Source organism: Lithobates pipiens, unplaced genomic scaffold, assembly GCF_037356315.1.
Source record: "Lithobates pipiens isolate NorthernLeopardFrog02 unplaced genomic scaffold, aLitPip1_a1.2 Scaffold_16, whole genome shotgun sequence".
NCBI lineage: Eukaryota > Metazoa > Chordata > Amphibia > Anura > Ranidae > Lithobates > Lithobates pipiens.
In genome coordinates, this window is record NW_027507748.1 from 650,862,745 (window position 1) to 650,877,031 (window position 14,287).

The following is a 14,287-nucleotide window of genomic DNA, read 5'->3' on the forward strand; positions in this document are numbered from 1 at the left end:
TGGCCGGAGATGGAGTGATACTGCTCAAACAGGTGAGCATTTTCTCCGGCCTTTCTAGCAACAAACTTGTTGGTTATTGCAGGATAATGTACCAGAGTACTACTGAATATTTCCTCTCCTCATTGGTTATTGCTCTTTAGGACATTGCAACAGTGCCTGTCTGGGACAGAGAGACATATTGTTGCAAAGCAGGTTGTGAAATGTATTACTTTGTTACAGTAAAGTTTTTAAGCATACCCTCTGATGTACAACAAAGACTGTTGTCTTCAGTTGGTATGGACTGGACAATGGTCTGGGTTGGTAATTAAAACAAAGGGATAGGGTGCGCTATGGAATCTGTTATACAGAGAGTATGTAGTATAATATAGGTAAGAGCAGCCTCTATTATGTTTCCATCCAGATGGATGGAACAGTAAAATAGGTGAAAGAAGGAAAATAGATGTGGCGCTATACCTTATTAAACTCACTAAAAAATGTAAAATGTAATATAATATAAATAAAATTGTACAAATTTTCCAGCTTGCTGGCTAGTATTTTTTTAAAAAACAGCGAGAAACCTTAATGGACTGTATAGTAAAATCAATAGTAAAATCAATAAATAATAAAGTGCTGGGGGTTAGTCCTTATTAAATAGTGAATGCAAAGTGAATATAAATTTTCCAGCCTGCTGGTTAGTAAATGCAATAAAACTGTACGGTCCACTCAAATTAGGTAAAGGTGAATAAATAAATAGTTAAATAAATAATTAGTAAAACTATCATGAATCAATCAATATACAATAGTGAAAACTACTAAAGTTGCTTGTGACTGTGATTGTAGCACAAACAAATGAATGAACACAAGGGGAACAATCAAACCTATATAAACGTGAATACTGGTGGGGTGGTGGGTGTAAACACACTGTGTCAAATCTCAAAACATGCCAAAAATACCACAATATAAAAATAGAAAAATAGAAAATTAAATACAGTTAGGAAATGAAAAATAATAAAAGATTAAAAAGTTTTAGTCCAGAAAGTAAAAAGTAAAAAATCTTGCGGTGACAAGTCTGATATGAAAGTCCAATTGAATAAAGTTTAAAATTAATATTTAAACATGAAACGAATATTTGGTGGTGAAAAAAGTAAGTGAAGAAAGTGACTTCAATATTCGTTCGCAGTGAACGTTTGCAGTGAACGTTTATGGATTTTGCTCTCACCAGAGATATGACCCCGTCCGGGGTGGATCAGCCTCCACAGTATAAGCCACTGTGTCGCTTCTTGGGCTGTCTCTGCTATGCTGCTGGGGAGATCCCTCGTTCTTCCGTGGGGATGTTGTACCTCGTTTACATGTGATAGAAAAGAGGACTGCCCATGGTGTAGTATGTTTGAAACTCAGTTTATTTGAAACAACCTTAAAAATACTCACATTTAGTACGAAAAAACCTTAATACCTTAATAAACATGGCGGCTGTGACCCCGCACATGCGCGATTGGTTACTATACCCTATAAAAGTGGAAAGGTGTATGAAGATGGCCGCTCCAGATGACGTCTGAATGACGAAACGCGTAGGGCGTGGCCAGATACGTACACCTTCAGCACAAACGGCGTGTCAGCCGAGTGGATGTTCCGAACGCTTTTAATACAATACGTGTTTTTTTCGTACTAAATGTGAGTATTTTTAAGGTTGTTTCAAATAAACTGAGTTTCAAACATACTACACCATGGGCAGTCCTCTTTTCTATCACATGTAAACGAGGTACAACATCCCCACGGAAGAACGAGGGATCTCCCCAGCAGCATAGCAGAGACAGCCCAAGAAGCGACACAGTGGCTTATACTGTGGAGGCTGATCCACCCCGGACGGGGTCATATCTCTGGTGAGAGCAAAATCCATAAACGTTCACTGCAAACGTTCACTGCGAACGAATATTGAAGTCACTTTCTTCACTTACTTTTTTCACCACCAAATATTCGTTTCATGTTTAAATATTAATTTTAAACTTTATTCAATTGGACTTTCATATCAGACTTGTCACCGCAAGATTTTTTACTTTTTACTTTCTGGACTAAAACTTTTTAATCTTTTATTATTTTTCATTTCCTAACTGTATTTAATTTTCTATTTTTCTATTTTTATATTGTGGTATTTTTGGCATGTTTTGAGATTTGACACAGTGTGTTTACACCCACCACCCCACCAGTATTCACGTTTATATAGGTTTGATTGTTCCCCTTGTGTTCATTCATTTGTTTGTGCTACAATCACAGTCACAAGCAGCTTTAGTAGTTTTCACTATTGTATATTGATTGATTCATGATAGTTTTACTAATTATTTATTTAACTATTTATTTATTCACCTTTACCTAATTTGAGTGGACCGTACAGTTTTATTGCATTTACTAACCAGCAGGCTGGAAAATTTATATTCACTTTGCATTCACTATTTAATAAGGACTAACCCCCAGCACTTTATTATTTATTGATTTTACTATTGATTTTACTATACAGTCCATTAAGGTTTCTCGCTGTTTTTTAAAAAAATACTAGCCAGCAAGCTGGAAAATTTGTACAATTTTATTTATATTATATTACATTTTACATTTTTTAGTGAGTTTAATAAGGTATAGCGCCACATCTATTTTCCTTCTTTCACCTAATGGTCTGGGTTGGTATCTGTGGTTGAAACCTATGAGTCAGGAAGTTTAGATGGTCATGACGTATTGGGCCTAGGATTTGGACCCCCAACTTCTCTCTGAGTCCAATCTGCATTCTGTTTCTTCAGCAAAGTGACATTGGTATGTGCGGTGTATGGCGCCCTGATACTGTCATATAACTGTGGTTTAGATCTAATATTTTATTAGCAGTCAAGTAAAATACAGCCAATGTGTTTTGGGGGATTCCCACACTCCTGTCTTCTGGGCTTTTGGATAGGGAAAGAGTTGACTGTAGTATGAGTGATGCTGGGGTAGATATGGATTTTGTGATTATGTGGATGTTTATGATGTAGATCTAGTACAACATATACTGTACATCCTAGGGGCATATTAATATGAATGAAGCTCTTTAACACTATTTCTGCCAGTAAGACAGATCTGACCTTGTCCTGGTGTGAACCGAGCAAAGAGGAACACCTCTAAAGGAATATGTATAAGCTCCGTAGGGGAGATCTGCCCCGCATGAAAATATACATACTTGGGAACCACAGAGTCTTCTATTTTTCCACAGGCAAGAAAATACTTGCTGAACTGGTATTCAGGACCAGGCCAAGATATGCCAAATGGGGGGTCTGAAGGTTTATGCGTCAATAGAAATGCTTCATTGCAAGGTGATCTTCATGCTGGTCTGCAGTTCTCCAATGATGCTGCCTTGATGATCAGATTGTCAAGATAAACAATCATCTAGATGTCCATAGTTCTCACTTCAGAATATAAACCTGGATCCAACAGAGAGAGAGAGAAATCTCTTAACTGCTTAGGACAATAAGCTAAAATGTTGCACGTGTGGGGGTACAACATCTAGGTGGCTGTAAGAATATTTACATATTGTCACGTTCATGCAAACAAGGTTAGGACTAGTTAAGTGAGAAAATGTTTTGTATAAAAGAAGATATCATGGCACGGAGTTGTGTTGGGTGACAGAAGCTATGTGCTTACAGTTGCCAGTAATGGAAATCCAGCCTTGATGATGATGGAGGTTCTACAGCAATTAAAAGATCTGCTGTTGAAAAATATGAATATACAATTATGTTTGAGAATACGTTATGCCTAGGCTTAAAGGCATCAGAACAGAAATTGTGAGGTGATAAAAGTGATTGCTTAGTGGTTTAAATGTGTCAAGTCAGCACCTAGCTGAGGCAGACATTTTTTAAATGTTAAAAATTTAGAACATTAGGAGTGTTTGTCTATAAGCAATTAAAAAAAAAAAAAAACAGAAAAAAAGATTGCCTTCAAATTCTTTTTTTATATATATAAATATAAAACCAGCCCAATCCGTCAGGTATCAAAACATACAAAATTATTCCAGCAGCAAATCACCCTATCTCCCCCGACAGGTTCCACAATTACAGATTATTTATTCCCAGTGCTTGGAGGTATAACCCATGGCTCCCCAGAGTGTCCTTCAATTATATTAAAGTGTTACTAAACCCAGGACCCTGCATTCACTATATCTGGTCTCCCACAGTACACAGAACGTGGAAATGCAATTGTTTTAGTAAATATAAACTGCTAAATACCTTTTCTCATCAGTAGTTAGAGCAGTCTTGTGACTTCTATCAGTGTCTGATTAAAGCTTATAGGAGGAGTTTTCATTCTCGCCTAATTGTCCTTTGAGGCTGCATGACCCCTGACCCTCTGTCTGGACAGTGCTGATTGGCCCTGTGCTGATCACATGTACCCTCACAAGGTAAAAAATAACTGTCTAGCAATACACACCAAACTGAGCATGTGCAGCTTGCCCCCAAGGCTCTGTTCTATCAGGAAATTGTTTGGGGACTGTGGAAGAAGGGGAGGATTAGAGGAGACAGGATCAAACATACCTTTTACACAATGCAGAGGATTAACCCCTTAGGTTCCACAGTAAGTATAACAAGCATGCTTTACTGCATATACAGACTGATTGTGGATTGTATAATAATAATAATAATAGTAACACTTTAAGTGTCCATAAAAATACAGTTAAAAATCATCAATTATGTGACATCCTCAATATGTCCTGCAATATTCAGAAAAATTGGTCACTCACAGGATGATCAGATCCTCATAAGCAAACTTGTCATATCAGGCGTGTAGTTAAATACAATAATGGCCACCAGGTGTCCCTCCTCTTCTTCTCAATATTTGCATCCAATATTCTTTTACTTCTTATTTTCTCTCATAAATACAAAATCGTAGTGTAGTATTTCAAAACAATCCAGCAAAAAAAGTGAAATTGTGCTCACACAAATGCAAAAGGGCAACACCTAAATGTCCTTAAATAAACCGTATGTGCACCTAATTTTCCTGACACTTCTTCCACTGGTTTATCACACCCACATGCAATAGACTCTCACTAAATAGGGAAACCCATAGATGAAATAGTCATATATACTATAGCATATCATGGCAATTCCTCTTAGGCCGCGTACACACGACCAGTCTTTTCGATGGACTAGGTCCCGACGGTCATCCCGATGGACTTTCGGCGGAGGTCCGACGGACTTTCCAAACGAGCTGACTTGCGTACACATGAACGTATCTAGTCTGCCGGACTTCCCGACGGACTTTCAAAATGAACGGACTCGCCCTTCCGGGAGTCCAGGTATGACAGGACTAGAAAGGGAAATCAATCTCGCAGCTTTCATCAGCGAGATTGACACCTTGTGAGCCCGGTCGCCTGGTATGGATTTTAAAGGGAACCCCCTACACAGAAAAAACGGCGTGGGGTCCCCCCCAAAATCCATACCAGACCCTTATCCGAGCACGCAGCCCGGCCGGTCAGAAAAGGGGGTGGGGACGAACGAGCACCCCCCCTCCTGAACCGTACCAGGCCGCATGCCCTCAACATGGGTCCCCAAAGCACCCATGCCCCCATGTTGAGGGCATGCGGCCTGGTACGGTTCAGGAGGGGGCGGGGCGATCGCTCATCCCCACCCCCTTTCCTGACCGGCCGGGCTGCGTGCTCGGATAACATGTTCTATTTCTAGGTCCATCAGATTTTTGGGAAGAAAAAGTCTGATGGAGCCCACACATGATCGAATTGTCCGACGGATTTTGGTCCGCCGGACCAAGTCTGCCGGAAAGTCCGATCGTGTGTACGCGGCATTAGTCTCCGGACCCCCCTCCTTGGCTACCTCAAGTACCTCCAAGTGATGTTATAAAAAAAAGGCAGCTTCATAGTGTAGTTTAATTTAAAAAAAATCAACTGCTATATTAAAAATTACACTCAGATAGTTTTAGAGTACTCTTCACCTTTGTGTTGTGCTATGAGGATTAAGCCCTCCATCTTTTTTTATTTTTTCCACTTTATGAAGCCAAAGACTAATGGTCGGCGGCTTTGAGCTTTTCCAATAAAGAGGAATGCAGGACTTGGCGCTATTCAAAAGGTGATGTACAACTGATTTTTTTAAAATTTTTGCTGACATGACCAAGACAATGTAGAAAAAAAGTCTGAATTATTAAGAACCTCATAATCAGTGAATTTTTGGACAATTCTCCGCACTTCTTTCCAGAAGTATTCAAGTTTGGGAAGGACCAAAAGATATGGAATAGAGTTCCTCGTCCCTCCTGGCATCTCCAACAGCGGTTGGTGGTGTTAGGAAAACATTTATGTAGTAAAGAGGGAGTATGATACCACCTTGTCATCATTTTAAAATTGGTTTTCTGAATTTTTGTACAAATTGAGGATTTAAGGGAAAACCTGACAATGTTATGTGGCTGGTGTAAACGTATGGTTCAAATCCCCTTATGCAGGATAGACAATGTTTTTCAGGAGGAATGATAAATAGATTGTAGGTTTTTGAAAGAAATGCTAAGAGGGTGTTTTTCAAAGTGATTTCTGAACAAAATAAAGCATGGAGACATGGATGGATGGTTGAGTTTGATTTGAATATTAAAAATTAATTAAATAGCGTTCTCAGTTTGTGGTGCTCAGATACAGTTAAGTTCTGCTTTAACCACTTCAGCCCCAGAAGTTTTGGCTGCAGAATGACCGGGCCATTTTTTGCGATTCGGCACTGCATCGCTTTAACTGACAATTGCACGGCTGTGCAATGTTTCACCCAAACAAAATTGACGTCATTTTTTTCCCACAAATAGAGCTTTCTTTTGGTGGTATTTGATCTCCTCTGCGGTTTTTATTTTTTGCGCTATAAACAAAAAAAAGAGCGACAATTTTGAAAAAAACACAATGGGGGTTATTTACGAAAGGCAAATCCACTTTGCACTACAAGTGCAAATTGCACTTGAAATTGCACTGAAAGTTCACTTGGAAGTGCAGTCACTGTAGATCAGAGGGGGACATGCAAGGAAAAAAAAAAAACAGCATTTTAGCTTGCATATGATTGGATGATAAAATCAGCAGAGCTTCCCCTCATTTCAGCTCTACCCCTCAGATTTACAATACTGCACTTCCAAGTTCAGTGCAATTTTAAGTGCACTTTGCACTTGTAGTGCAAAGTGGATTTGCCTTTTGTAAATAACCCCCAATATTTTGTACTTTTTATTATAATAAATATCCCCCTTTTTTTTTATTATTATTTTTTTTTTACTAGTAATGGCGGCGATTTGCGATTTTTATCATGACTGCAACATGATGGCGGACACATCGGACGATTTTGACACATTTTTGGGACCATTGGCATTTATACAGCGATCAATGCTATAAAAATGCATTGATTACTGTTTAAATGTCACTGGCAGTGAAGGGGTTAACACTAGGGGGCGATCAAGGGGTTAACTATATTCCCTGGGAGATGATTCTAACTGAAGGGGGAGGGGACTGACTAGAGGAAGTGACAGATGGTGGTTCCTAGCTAATAGGAACACACAATCTGTCACTCCTGTCAGAAGAGAACAGGGAAGTATGTGTTTACACACACTCATCCCTGTTCTGTGTCTCCTGCTCATGATCGCTCGTGGCTGGCAGTCATCGTGACCGTTGGCCATGAGCATTGCGCCCCCCGCTGTGCAGCGGGCACGCCTGCTATCCCGATCCTACGAGGCCGAAGTATAGCTATGCCGGTTTGTGGGATTGTGCCGACCTGCCGCAGTATTATTGCCCGTTGGGGCAATAAGATATACAAATATATATATATATATATATATATAAGATATACAAAGAAGCCAAAGGGATTCTGCTGATGTTTTACACCTGTAGCCAGGTACTGACTAACTTTGCCTGTGTGTGTCATCGTGGGACATTCCGTAACACCAGCTGTAGTGAGCCTGTTTCCCTCCAGTGTTCAGCCTGGACACTGTGTCATCATCTCCGAAACGCAGAGCAAGCAGAAACCACAGCTGAGAGGAAGGGATCGTGGGGTATTTGTGGTCCAAGGAGCACTTGCATTGGAGCCAGACTGCTACGTCTAAAAGTTCCAACCAGCTGGGAAAGAGAGAAGAATGCTGTGTGAGGACATAAATAGCCTGGTCTACGGAGGACCATGGCCCACAGCTGAGAGCAGGGACAAGGCCACTCTGGGGGCTACCAGCAGGCAGCACAGCCTAGAGAGCGTGGAGAGTCTCTAGTGAGTGAGCAAGCAGATCCACCATTGCCAGCTCCCTGACTGTCAGGGTCGCTCTCATCGTCACCGATACAGACCCAACTGAATCCCAGCATCGCTAGGTGCACGGCCCGGCATCCTTCACTGGTTGCAGGTTCTTCAAGAGCATGTTCCAGGACATCCCATTCTCTTTAGCCTTGGTATAATCAGGATTGGTGAGCGTGCAAAAGCCCACCCTGTGTACCAGCTACAAAGACACTGCATACAGACACCTTTGCCCCATCTCTTTACATTAAAGTCTCAAAAAGGAAACACTATGCACATGCTATTTTCTGTTGCTGGTCACCATTGCATAGCAATCCTTCTAGGCCCTTGTTGAGCTAGCTGAAGACACTGAACATCTACATCACAAGGACTCTTCCACTCTCCCTTCTCCCCCCACTAAAAGAATATCTGCACACTAAGGGGAACGCTACTCAGAGATTAAGTATTGCATTTCTTGTAATGTGTTATTTTATAATCGTGCCACAAAGTTTGTCGGGCCTGTGGCATCAGGTTTTGAAGGGAGCAGTCTGACATAAAAGGTCATTATATTCCCTTTTATACCTGGTTCTCATAAGTTATTTCAGGACCTACAGGTTACTACTGTTTGACTTATTGTGATTTTCTTTGCATTGCATACCCTTTGCATCTTTACCAAGAGTAAGAGTTTAACACTAAAAGATTTCTACCTAAGTTATTCTTGTTCTTATCTGCTTCAAGAATCTTAAAGAGGTTGTAATCCTCAGGAAAAAACAAAACAAAAAACAAACAAACACACACACCCTGCAAGACAAAGGCATAATGAGCTAGTATGCATCACATACTAGCTCATTATGAAATACTTACCTTAGATCGATGCCCTGAATCGGTGTCAGTACACGGTTGACATCTTCCACCGGAGTTACTTCCGGGTTCGTGGCTCCGGTGCTGTGAGTGGCCAGAGCTGTGATGATGTCACTCCCGTGCTTGCGCATGGGAGCCGCCGGTCACGGCGCGATTCCTGAAGAAAGGGCACCAGCGAGCAATTTTTTCAGTGCAAATGCGCCGATGACGTCGGCAACGGCGTATATACTGAATATCTCCAAGCTGTGCAAGTTTAGGAGATATTCACGATACCTACAGTTAGGTTACAGGTACCTACTAAGTTTCCAACCACTTTAAGTAAAATACTTGTTTACTTTGCTACAGTCTGGTGTGTGTCTAATTGCATTATCACTTTGAAATATGTCCAAAACCTGAGTGTCAGAGGTGTCAGGAGGCATGCAAGGTCAGGGCAACCTTTGGGCTCAGTCATATTCCAGCGGCCTCCCGGGGGGGTGGAGCTACATACCATATAGGAAAGAACAGAGTCTTTTGTAATTTGTTTATGTGAACCAAGACACTGATTTTATGCTGGCAACTTTTAAGCAATTTCACCACCTTCAACCAGCTTACAAACAAACAAATCAAGGCAACCCTTTCAGGGTGTTGATAGAAATTGTTGATAGGTAGTATTCATCCTTTTGGTAATTTTTGCATTTGAAAGGTGATTAAAATTGACCAGTCTTTAACCACATACCGACCGGGCCATAGCTGAATTACAGGTACAGCACGGTCGGCTTATTCTGGATGGACGTCGTTGGACATCCTCACAGAATCTTGCTCCAGCACGCCCCCTGGGGTGTGCACCCAGGAACATCCATGAGCATCACTGATCACGGAAAACGGCAGCTGATAGCAGCCGTTTACCACGTGATTGCTCCGTCAAATGACGGAGCGATCACTTGTAGACAAACCAGCGTCACGTCATGACGTTGGTTCCTTCCTCCCCTCTCTGTACCAATCGGTACAGTGAGAGGGGAGGGGGGGGAGATGGCAGCAGCGCTGTGGGCTGGATGTGTAGTGCTACTCTGTACAGCACTGTGCAATACTCTGTCAATACTCTGCAACACTGTGCAATACTCTGCCAACACTGCAATACTCTGCTAATACTCGCCAATACTTGCCAATACTCTGCCAATACTCTGCCAATACTCACCAATACTCTGCAATAAATTTTAACAGAAACAAATCATTTTTTTTAACCAAATTTTTTGTCTTTTTTGATTTATAGCACAAAAAATAAAAAACCCAGCAGTGACTAAATACCACCAAAAGAAGGCTCTATTTGTGTGAAGAAAAGGACAAACATTTCATATGGGTAAAGTGTTGCATGACTGAGTAATTGTCATTCAAATGTAAGAGCACCAAAAGCTGAAAATTGGTCTGGTTAGGAAGGGGGTTTAAGTGCATGGTGGTCAAGTGGTTAAACATGTGTGAACTGGTTGGGTCTCAATGTAGGTCTTTTGTACATGTAATACATGCAATAGATGTATAGAAATGCATTTTGTCATGCAGCACTATAATGTGCATCAGTATGCGCAGAACTATTTGTAGCGGCCATAACCCTTTGTAGGGCGGCCTTAACTTATTGGGCTTACCGGTTACCTCCGCTTGGCTTGTTCTTCCACGTCTAGGGGTTCCCAGAGTTGATACCCAACAACTTGGACGCTGGCACCAATAAAGTCCTTTTGAAAGGTTTTTATTTTGCAGGGGTAACATCCAATCACCCTCAAATAATTCCCCCCACGGACTAACCGGTTTCCGAGACTCGGGAACAGACGGATCCCTACCCAGACCAGGCGGGTCTATTGGGGGTAACCAACAGAAGCATGTTGTGGGATGTCGAATATCCCGTGACCGGGACCCCTCGCGGGGCTACCCCGGTCCAGGAAACAAGAACAGACCACTCGAGCCTCACAAACTCCTCCCAATAAGTGACCTCAACATCTTAAGTACCCCCTCCCAGACTCCTCAGCGGGGCCCGGCACACCCACTGATTGGTTTAGAGGAAGCTGATACCCAAAACGTCCAACCAGGCCTGGTTCTGGCTTGTCATGTCCACCTCACTGTACACGTGACCAAGCAGAACTTCTAACATAGTCCAGCCAAACTGATGTCAAAGTTAACCTACATAATTAACCCCCAGAACCCCATTACTGTTCTGAGGCAAAAACTAAATTTACACATGAATGACACTTTGTCCAAAATGTCATTCACTACATATAAATGCCATTTATAGCAAAAAAAAAAGAAATAGTATTATATTTAGTAATATAGAGTATTATACGGTATATTTGAAAACCCTCTACTTGTTAGTAGGTAAGCACCAGACATTTTTTTCATTTGCAGCTATTACTATTTTTTGCTGAACCACATCTGCATTGATAACTGGCCTCATTCAGTAAATTCTACTTCATTTTAATTAATGGGATAATTAAATTGTATTTGTGGTTTCAGGTAGATAAAAACGGAATGACAGTGTTATATCATGCAATTTCAAATGATGGAGCACTTCTTAGTTTGACCACTTGGTGGTGCTGTTGATTTGCTTATTGTTCAGCCAAGTGTCCCAGGGTTCTCCTGCACTGCTCTGCACACATTCTGGTTGACCATACACAAGCAAGACTTATGTTTCTAGTATATTCATATAATTAAAAAGTTCAAATCCTGAGTAGTAGCAAACCTAGAAGAGGTTTTCAAACATTTTACAAATATGTATTGTCAATGCGATAAATAGTAACAACTAGCATTCAGTATACACTCTACTTCTTACAAAGGCGACTAGAGCTTTGGATTTAGGATTATGTTGGTCCAGTCTATGTTATGTTACAGTATATATATATATATATATATATATATACTGTATGTATTATACACGCACCCCCACACACACTCACACCAGAGCCATTTAAAGACACCTATAAAGTCATAAAGAGTTTTGCAGACACTCTTTAGAGTTGTGTTTTACCTCCACACAACAAATACTGGTGCCTGTGACAGACTATTGTACATGAATTAATCATATGGATGCATAGTGGAGGGTGGCACTGAGGCCATATTGACTACAATCGGTCCTTAGTGAATGTCCAGCCCCCAGGACACTGCCAGGGCCAGGGGTGGCCCGTCCATTAAGGGTGCCACCCCCTCCCTCCAGCTGCCTAGTCTATGACTAATGGGTAGATTGATGCATGGCATGGATCTATCCATAGCTGCCGCTGCCACTCCCTATTCAGGCCTTCGGCCCCTATTCGGATGCCGGGCACCTGAATTCCAGCGGCGGGTTTATTTTTAAAGCACCTGGTTACAGCCTTTGGCTCTAATAGGCTTCAAAAAAGGTGGATTTGGAGCGCAGAGCATTGTGCTCGCAATCCACCCAGATGTGTTAGAAAAGCAAATTAATATTTGCTTTTCTAAAACTGAACCGCCTCTCCGACCAATCAGGTAGCGCAGGTCTAATACCCGTCACCTGATTGGCTGAAGGAACAGGCGTCTCAATTGGATGCCCAGCAGACCGAAAAAGAGAGGTGGGGTAACCATGGAGGACACAGGAGCCATCCCACAGCTCGCCATCGTCACCCGGGGGTGATACGGGGCTCACAGTGGCGGCATTTGATGGGCACAAGTGGCGGCATTTAATGGGCAAAAGTGGCTGCATTTGATGGGCACAAGTGGCTGCATATGAGGGGCACAAATGGCTGCATATGACGGGCATAAGTGGCTGCATTTGACGGGCACATGTGGCTGTATATGATGGGCACAGTGGCTGCATTTGATGGGCACAATGGCTGCATTTGATGGGCACAATGGCTGCAATTGATGGCACAGTGGCTGCATTTGATGGGCACAAGTAGCTGCATATGATGGGCACAAGTGGCTGCATATGATGGGCACAGTGCCTGCAAATTATGGGCACAGTGCCTGCAAATTATGGGCACAGTGGCTGCATATGATGCACACAAGTGGCTGCATTTGATGGGGCACAATGGCTGCATATGATGGGCATAGTGACTGAATATGATGGGCACAGTGGCTGCATTTGATGGGCACAATGGCTGCAATTTATGGCACAGGGGCTGCATTTGATGAGCACAATGGCTGCAATTGATGGCACAATGGCTGCATTTTTGTTCAGTATTTTTCAGCTTGTTTGTGCCCCCCCAAAGATTTTGAGGAACCAGCCACCACTGACCAGGACACTGTTGGCTACACAGTGTCATTAGTTGCTAGGATGCCGTCGACAGTGTCCTAGCAACCAGTGACACTGTATAGCTGACAACAACCTACCAACCAGTAACAGGTGGGGATGGGGGAGGGGCTTGTAAGTAGTGGCACACGCAACTATGTATACACACCCTGGCCCCACTCTGAGCACTCTGGTCTCTCTTTGTATGCCGTGTTATTTACGAACTAGAGGTTCTGATTGAAGTTGGTTCAATGTTGGGTGGCACAGTGGTGTAGTGGGTAGCACTTTCACCTCGCAGTAAGAAGGGTCGCTGGTTTGAATCCCAACCACAACACTACCTGGAGTTTGGATGTTCTTCCTGTGCTTGCATGGGTTTCCTCCGGGTACTCTGGTTTCCTCCCACCCTCCAAAGACATGCAGGTAGGTTAATTGGATCCTGTCTAAAATTGTCCCTAGTATGTATGAATGTGAGTTAGGGACCTTAGATTGTAAGCTCCTTGAGGGTAGGGACTGATGTGAATGTTCAATGTATATGTAAAGTGCTGCGTAAATTGATGGTGCTATATAATTAACTGAAATAAACAATAGCAGCCCATTGTGAAAAGTGGTGCAAATAAGGCCGCGTACACACGCGCGGACTGTTCGCCCAACTTTGTCCGTCAAACAGTTTCAGCAAACAGTCCGCTCAAAATTAGCATGGACGGACATGGCCACACACGACGAACGAACAGTTTGCTGAAACCGTGCGCATTGACGTGAACGGCACGTACGACGGGACGAAAAATACGACGTCCTATACACTGCATTATAACTTTCGGCGTGTAAATCCTTTCTGAGCATGCGCGGAACTTAGTTTGACGAACAAGCCTACACACGAGGGGACTGTTCGCTGAAACAAAGTTTCAGCGGACAGTTTTTCGGAAATTCCGAAAAACCTTGTTCGGCCGCGTACACACGCGGGGATTGTTCGCCCAACTTTGTCCGCTGAACAGTGTTTCGGCGGACAGCCCGCCCGTGTGTG